Below are 8,957 nucleotides of genomic sequence, written 5' to 3'. Positions count from 1 at the left end.
GACTCCAACCATAATTTATGCATCGCTCAGGTATTTCTTAAATCCCTCCTGCAGACAATGGGATGGTTGTTGAAAAGGTCAATAATTGGTCGTGCCCAAATTGGTCCAACATTCATATAACCTTTGGTCATTGAATGTGAGAGAAGAAATATGTATTAGAGATGATATAGTTCAATGTCGTCAGTTTAAATTTATCAATTCAATTAATTTTTTTTTTTTTTTTTTTTTTTAATTTATTGGGGTGACAATTGTTAGTAGAATTACATAGATTTCAGTTGTGCAATTCTGAATCACATCATCCATAAATCACACTGTGTGTTCACCACCCAGAGACAGCTCCCCTTCCATCACCGTACATTTGATCCCCCTCACCCTCATCCCCCACCCCCCAACCCCCTTACGCTCTGGTAACCACCAAATTACGTTCCCCAGATTAATTTTCAAACCCCGTGGCCATCCTGTGGTCACCGACTGCCCTCCAATCCCCTCACCCTCCCCTCCACCCCCCACTCCCCCCGCCCATCTAGCAACCCTCAGTTTTTCCTCATTGTCTCCCAGTTTCTGATTAGTTCATTCACTTATTCTTTTCTTTAGAATCCGCAAATAAGTGAGATCATATGGAACTTATCTTTCTCTGTCTGACTTATTTCACTTAACATAATGTTCTCTAGATCCATCCATGTTGTTGCAAATGGTAAGATTTCTTTCTTCCTTATGGCTGCATAATACTCCATTGTATAAATGTACCACAGTTTCTTAATCCAATCATCTACCGATGGGCATTTTGGTTGTTTCCATGTCTTAGCTATTGTGTATAGTGCTGCAATAAACATAGGAGTGCATAGAGATTTTTGAATTGAAGTTCTGGATTTCTCCGGATAGATACCTAGGAGTGGAATTACTGGATCATAAGGTAGTTCCATTTTCAGAATTTTGAGATACCTCCATACTGTTTTCCATAGCGGCTGCACCAGTCTGCAATCCCACCAACAGTGCACAAGCGTTCCCTTTTCTCCACATCCGCGCCAGCACTTGTTGTTTGTTGATTTATTGATGATAACCATTCTGACTGGGGTGAGGTGGTATCTCATTGTGGTTTTTATTTGCATTTCTCTGATGGTTAGTGAGGTTGAGCATTTCTTCATATGTCTGTTTGCCATCTGAATGTCCTTTTCAGAAAAATGTCTCTTCAAGTCCTCTGCCCATTTTTTAATTGGATCGTTTGTTTTTTTGGAGTTGGGTTGAGTAAGTTTTCCATAGATTTGTGATATTAATCCCTTATCGGATATATCACTGGCAAATATCTTTTCCCATTCAGTAGGATCCCTTCTTGTTTTATTGATGGTTTCCTTTGCTGTGAAAAAACTTTTTAGTTTGATATAATCCCACATGTTTATTCTTTCTCTTAGTTCCCTCGCGCGAGGGTGTATATCAGTAAAAATCTTACTCCGGGTAATGTCTGAGAAGTTTCTTCCTATATTTTCTTCTAGGTATTTTATGGTTTCAGACCTTACATTTAAGTCTTTAAGCCATTTTGAATTTATTTTTGTATATGGTGTAAGGAGGTGGTCCAACTTCATTTTTTTGCATGTGTCTGTCCAGGTTTCCCAGCACCATTTATTGAATAGACTGTCATTACTCCATCGTACATTCTTGCTTCCATTGTCGTAGATTAAATGGCCATATAGGCGTGGATTTATTTCTGGACTCTCTATTCTGTTCCATTGATCTATGTGTCTGTTTTTATGCCAGTACCATGCTGTTTTGATTACTGTAGCCTTGTAGTATAATTTGAAGTCAGGTATTGTTATACCTCCCACTTTGTTCTTATTTCTCAAGATTGCCTTTGCTATTCGGGGTCTTTTATGGTCCCATATAAATTTTAGGATTATATGTTCTATTTCTGTGAAAAACGACGTTGGCAGTTTGATAGGAATTGCATTGAATATGTATATTGCCTTAGGCAGTATGGACATTTTAATTATATTAATTCTTCCTATCCATGAACATGATATGTGTTTCCATCTATTTATATCTTCCTTCATTCCTTTCATCAGTGTCTTATAATTTTCTGAGTATAGATCTTTTACTTCTTTGGTTAAATTTATTCCCAGGTATTTTATAGTCTTTGGAGCGATTGTAAATGGGATTGTTTTTTTAATTTCTCCTTCTGATGTTTTATTATTGGTATATACAAATGCAACTGATTTCTGAATATTAATTTTGTATCCTGCCACTTTACTAAATTCATCTATCAGCTCTAATAGCTTCTTGGTGGAGTCTTTAGGGTTCTCTATATATAGTATCATATCATCTGCATACAATGATAACTTTACTTCCTCCTTACCAATCTGGATGCCTTTTATTTCTTTTTCTTGTCTGATTGCTGTGGCAAGAACTTCCAGAACTATGTTGAATAGAAGCGGAGATAATGGGCATCCTTGCCTTGTTCCTGATCTTAGGGGGAATGGTTTTAGCTTTTCCCCATTGAGTATGATGTTAGCTGTGGGTTTGTCATATATGGCCTTTATTATGTTGAGATAAGATCCCTCTATTCCCACTTTCTTAAGGGTTTTTATCATAAATGGCTGTTGAATTTTATCAAATGCTTTTTCTGCATCTATTGATATGATCATGTGATTTTTATTTTTCATTTTGTTAATGTGGTGTATCACATTAATAGATTTGCGGATGTTGAACCACCCCTGCATACCAGGAATGAATCCCACTTGATCGTGGTGAATGATCTTTTTAATGTATTGCTGAATTCTGTTTGCTAATATTTTGTTGAGGATTTTTGCATCTATGTTCATTAAAGATATTGGCCTGTAGTTTTCTTTTTTTGTGGTGTCTTTGTCTAATTTTGGGATCAGGGTGATAGTGGCTTCGTAAAAAGTGTTTGGGAGTCTTCCCTCCTTCTGGATTTTTTGGAAGAGCTTGAGGAGAATTGGTGATAATTCTTTTTTGAACGCTTTGTAAAATTCACCTGTAAAGCCATCTGGTCCAGGGCTTTTGTTTGTTGGGAGACTGTTGATTACTGATTCAATTTCCGTGGTGGTAATCAGTCTATTCAGGTTTTCTGTTTCTTCTTGAGTTAGCCTTGGAAGGTTGTACGCCTCTAGAAAATTGTCCATTTCTTCCAAATTGTCAAATTTGTTGGCATATAGTTGCTCATAGTAACTTCTTAAAACTCTTTGTATTTCTGCAGTGTCCGTTGTCACTTCTCCTCTTTCGTTTCTGATTTTATTAATTTGGGTCCTCTCTCTCTTTTTTTTAATGAGTCTGGCTAATGGTTTGTCGATTTTGTTTATCTTCTCTAAGAACCAACTCTTGGATTCATTGATCTTTTGTATTGTTTTTCTGGTTTCTATTTCATTTAATTCTGCTCTGATCTTTATTATCTCCTTCCTTGTGTTCCCTTTGGGCTTATTTTGCTGTTCTTTTTCCAGATCCCTTAAATGTGAAGATAAACTGTTGATTAGTGATGTTTCTTGTTTCTTTAGGTAGGCCTGCAAAGCTATGAATTTCCCTCTTAGGACTGCTTTCGCGGCATCCCAAAGATTTTGGGTCGTCGTGTTTTCATTTTCATTTATCTCGAAATATCTTTTGATTTCTTCCTTGATCTCCTGCTTGACCCATTCATTATTTAGTAATAAGTTATTCAGCCTCCATGAATTGGTGTGTCTTCCCGTTTTTTTCCTGTAGTTCATTTCTAATTTCATAGCATTGTGATCAGAGAAGACAATTGGTATGATTTCAATTTTCTTAAATTTATCAAGACTTGATTTGTGGCCTAACATATGATCTATCTTGGAAAATGTTCCATGTGCGCTTGAGAAGAAGGTGTATTTTGCAGCATTGGGGTGAAATGTTCTGAAAATATCGATTAAATCCAAGTGGTCCAATGTATCATTTAAGGCTGTTGTTTCCATATTGATTTTCTGTCTGGAAGACCTGTCCCTTGTGGTCAGAGGTGTGTTGAAGTCCCCGACTATAATAGTGTTACTGTTGATCTCTGCCTTTATGTCAGTCAGTACCTGTTTTATATATTTAGGTGCTCCTATGTTGGGTGCATAGATGTTTACTAGGGTTATGTCCTCTTGTCGGATCGATCCCTTTATTATTATATAGTGCCCATCTTTATCTTTTAGTATGTTCTTCATTTTAAAGTCTATTTTGTCAGAAATAAGTATTGCAACTCCAGCTTTTTTCTCGTTTCCATTTGCATGAAATATCTTACTCCAACCCTTCACTTTCAGCCTGTGTGTGTCTTTTGTTCTGAGGTGAGTCTCTTGTATACAGCATATACAAGGGTCTTGCTGTCTTATCCAGTCAGCCACCCTATGTCTTTTGATTGGAGCATTTAATCCATTTACATTTAAAGTGATTATTGATAGGTACATAGATATTGCCATTTTTAAATTTGTAGTTAGGTTGTTTTGATCTTTCTCCTATTTACAGAAGACCTTTTAGTATTTCTTGCAATGCTGGCTTGGTGGTAATAAATTCCTTTAGCTTATTTTTTTCTGGAAAGCTCTTTATCTCTCCATCAACTTTAAATGATAGCCTTGCTGGATAAAGCAATCTAGGTTGTAGGCCTTTGTTTTCCATCACTTTAAGTATCTCCTGCCACTCCCTCCTGGCCTTCAATGTTTCTGTAGAAAAATCATTTGATAGTCTTATGGGAGTTCCCTTGTATGTAACCCTCCGTCTTTCTCTTGCTGCTTTTAGGATTCTCTCTTTGTCTTTAAGCTTTGCCATTTTAACTATAATGTGTCTTGGTGTGGACCTGTTTGGGTTAATCCTGGTTGGAACTCTCTGCACTTCCTGGACTTGTATGTTGGTTTCCTTCATCAGGTTGGGGAAGTTTTCAGACATTATTACTTCAAATATGTTCTCAATCCCTTGCTTGCTCTCTTCACCTTCTGGTATTCCTATGATGCGCATGTTGTTGCGCTTGATGTTATCCCAGAGGTCTCTTAGGCCATCTTCATTGTTTTTTATTCTTTTTTCTTTTTGTTGTTCCGTTTGGGTGATCTCTGCTACCTTGTCTTCTAAGTCGCTGATTCGATCCTCTGCTTCATCTAGCCTGCTGGTAATTCCTTCAAGTGAGTTCTTAATTTCGGTAATTGTGTTCTTTAGTTCCAACTGGTTTTTCGTTATGATTTCTACATCCTTCTTTATGTTTTCTCTAAGCTCGTTTGTTATGATTTCTACATCCTTCTTTATGTCTTCTCTAAGCTCCTTAAACATTCTTATCACCAGTGTTCTGAACTCAGTCTCTGAGAGGTTGGTTACGTCTGCTTCATTTGGTTCCAGTTGTGGAAGCTTCTTCTGTTCTTTTATTTGGGACGTGTATCTTTGTTTCCCCATTCTGGCTGACTGTGTTTATTTTGATATATTAGGTAGATCCCCTAGAGTTCTTAGTTCTTGCTAGGTTATCTTGTGTAGTATGTGTCCTTTATATTTGACTCGCACCACGTCGTCCTCCTCTGCGTGTGCTCCAAAGGTGAGTCTTGTGTTGTGTACACTGTCCCGTTCAAGAAGATCTTTAATTGCTTCCCGCTAATGAGCAGGTGGGGTCAACTCCTGGGCTGACCTGCCGTGAGACTTGGCTCTGCCCCCCGCAGGGCACTCTGCTGCGTGAGGGTTGACCACCCCAATGTGATTTGGCCTCTATGGGCTCCAGAGCCTGCCGAGAACCCCCTCTAGGTATGTGACCTGTAGGTCAACCCCGGCTGCACTCCGATTTGGTCTGGAGTTGGCCCCCAGATATGCCGAGTCCCGTGCCACCCAAGCTGGGCCCCGGCAGGGAAGTCCCAGAACAAGGCAAATCACCAAGCACAGCAGCAACGACAACAGCAAAGAAGAAGAAAAGAAAAAAAAAAAAAAAAAAAAAAAAACAGCCGATAACCCCCGCTCAACACAGGCAAAGATATCAAAGATACAAGATAAAGCAAAACAAAACCAAGCAAAGCAAAACAAAGCAAACCAAAAAGCAGCGACCGTCTCGGCCTGAGCCCATCAAGCAATGACCAGGTTGTCCTCTGCTGTACCAAAGAGCCCCCTGCTTATTGCGCAGGCAGAGCCGGTCACCTGGTGCTCAGAGAGACTTTGGGACTGCAGACTTAAAAGCGTGGGCCTGAGGGGTCTGGATGATAGTCTCCACAAAGTCAGTGCAGCTTCTGCCCTTGTCCGCACGTATGCACACCGAGAGGAGCACCACCAGTCCTTTGTCCAGAGCTCGTGAGTCCTACGGCACTCCTTCAGTGTGTGTGTATGGGTGCGGGCGGGAGATTTCTGATCTGCTGACCGTGCCTCACAAGCTGGGCCCTGGCAGGGCAGTTTCAGAACAAAGCAAATCACCAAGCACAACAACAACAACAACAACAAAGAAAAATATCAAATACGTTCACATGCAAAAACCACCTGATAACCCCACTCGACAGAGGCAAAGATATCAAAGATATAAAGACAAAGCAAAACAAGACAAAACAAAGCAATACAAAAAGCAGCGACAGTCTCGGCCTAAGCCCACCAAGCAATGTCCAGGTTGTTCTCTGCTGTACCAAGGAGCCCCCTGCTTATTGCGCAGGCAGAGCCGGTCACCTGGTGCCCAGAGAGACTTTGGGACTGCAGACTTAAAAGCGTGGGCCTGAGGGGTCTGGATGATAGTTTTTACAATATCAGTGCAGTTTCTGCCCTTGCCTGCACAAATGCACACTGAGAGTGGCACCACCAGATATGTGACCAAAACTCTTGAGTCTTAAGGCACCTCTTCAGTGTGTGTGTGTGAGTGCGGGCAGAAGATTTCTGATCTGCTGAAAGCCCAGAGCTGCGCCTGCCTCACTGCTGATCTCCGGGTGTGTCTCGGCCGCTGCACCCACCCCACCCTAGGCAAGCCAGGAAGGGTGGGGGCTGGAGATGGAGGGGTCTTCACTCTCCCAGCCCAGCCGTGCGTCGCCCTCTTCCCGCAGGCCAGAAAAGGTGGTGGCTGGGGGTGGAGGCGTCTCTTCTCTCCTAGCGCAGCCAAAATCACGCACACTGCCCAGTCTGCCTGGGTCAGGGCTGCCCGTCAGGCTTCCCAAAGCGTGAGCGTTAGATACCACTTCTCAGTTCAGGGGCCGGTTTAAGTCTCTGGAAGGGCGGGGTAAGATTGGGAGGGCAGGGCGGGGGGGAGGGGCCCAGGTATGGAGACTGCGCCCCCCATCCGCCGCAGGGCGCGCCGCCTTCCCGGCTGGAGAAATCAGCCGGGGGACGCAGGGAAAGCGCCCGCCTCCCGGTCTCTGCGCTCTGCGCGCCCGGCACAGCAGGGCTGCACCACGGTTTCCAGTCCCTGTCTCTGGAAGGGCGGGGTAGGATTGGGAGGGCAGGGCGGGGGGAGGGGCCCAGGTATGGAGACTGCGCCCCCCGCCGCAGGGCGCGCCGCCTTCCCGGCGGGAGAAATCAGCCGCCGGACGCAGGGAAAGCGCCCGCCTCCCGGTCTCTGCGCTCTGCGCGCCCGGCACAGCGGGGCTGCACCGCGGTTTCCAGTCCCAGTCTCTGGAAGGGCGGGGTAGGATTGGGAGGGCAGGGCGGGGGGAGGGGCCCAGGTATGGAGACTGCGCCCTCCGTCCGCCGCAGGGCGCACCGCCTTCCCGGCGGGAGAAATCAGCCGCGGGACGCAGGGAAAGCGCCCGCCTCCCGGTCTCTGCGCTCTGTGCGCCCGGCACAGCGGGGCTGCACCGCGGTATCCAGTCCCAGTCTCTGGAAGGGCGGGGTAGGATTGGGAGGGCAGGGCGGGGGGAGGGGCCCAGGTATGGAGACTGCGCCCCCCGTCCGCCGCAGGGCGCGCCGCCTTCCCGGCGGGAGAAATCAGCCGTGGGAGCAGGGAAAGGGCCTACCCCCGGTCTCTGCGCTCTCCGCTCCGCCTGGGATCCCGCGCCTGCCCGGCTCCGTGGTTTTCGGTTTTCGCCCCCGCCAGCTGAGGCTCCGCTGGGGGCTGGGCTCTCCCGCCGCTGCCGGCCGGGCGCTCCCACGCCGCTTCTCCTCCTCCTCTCCTTGCTCCGTCCAGTTAGCTTATCCCCAAGAATTTCTTAGCTTCAAGCAATCCACGAATCTCTCCACAATATTGTGTGGTGAGCGAAAATTTCCTCGATGGGTTATAGTTCCCGTTTGCAACAAGATCTGGAGGAGAACTCAGATCTCAATTCAATTAATTTGACAAATATTAACTGAGTGCTGAAATGAAGCTCAGACAGGGCGTGTGTCCCTGATGAGGCCCTAGAGCCTACAAGTAGCAGAAGGTATTAGCTGTGTAATGCCAGTTGCAATAACAATAAAGCCCCAGCTTATGAACTGAACACGCTGGAAACTTATTTCTGCCTTATCTGAAGTCCAAAATGTTTCCACAGTGAATTCTCACCAACAAAGTTCAGTTGCCTCTATAGCCCCAGCCTTGTCAGGGTTTGTGACTGCAGCTAAAGTGATTATATTCTGGCAGGAATCTGTCCTGGACATGACTATGCCTTTTTCTCAATCTCTTTGGCATCAAGTATCAAAGATCAGTTTGCCCGGAAGATCCTGGCCCTCCAAAACACATTTCCTGTCTTTCCACAGGGGCACTTGAATTCTCATACTATTTGTCTGTAGTGGATGGCAAAGTAATGGGACAGCCTACCTTTCCAGGTGGTGACTATAATGATGACATCTGCTGATAGGCTCCAGTGAAGAGCAGGTGGCAACAGCTTAGGAGCAGATTCTGACTCATACGAGGTCTGAAGATTAAGTTCTCGAACTCTTCCTAGAAAGTGCTACATACCTCATTGCTGAATATCACTACGGTCACCTTTGAAGTACTCCCCTTGGGAAGCTATGTACTGATGCCAGCGCCTAGTCCACCCTTCAAAGCAAGTTTGGAACTCTTTTTTCTGGAATGGCCATCAGAGCTGTTGTCATATTACACTTGATGTCCTGAA

This window comes from Rhinolophus ferrumequinum, chromosome 5 (assembly GCF_004115265.2).
Source record: "Rhinolophus ferrumequinum isolate MPI-CBG mRhiFer1 chromosome 5, mRhiFer1_v1.p, whole genome shotgun sequence".
Taxonomy (NCBI): domain Eukaryota; kingdom Metazoa; phylum Chordata; class Mammalia; order Chiroptera; family Rhinolophidae; genus Rhinolophus; species Rhinolophus ferrumequinum.
This window is presented reverse-complemented; position numbering follows the sequence as displayed.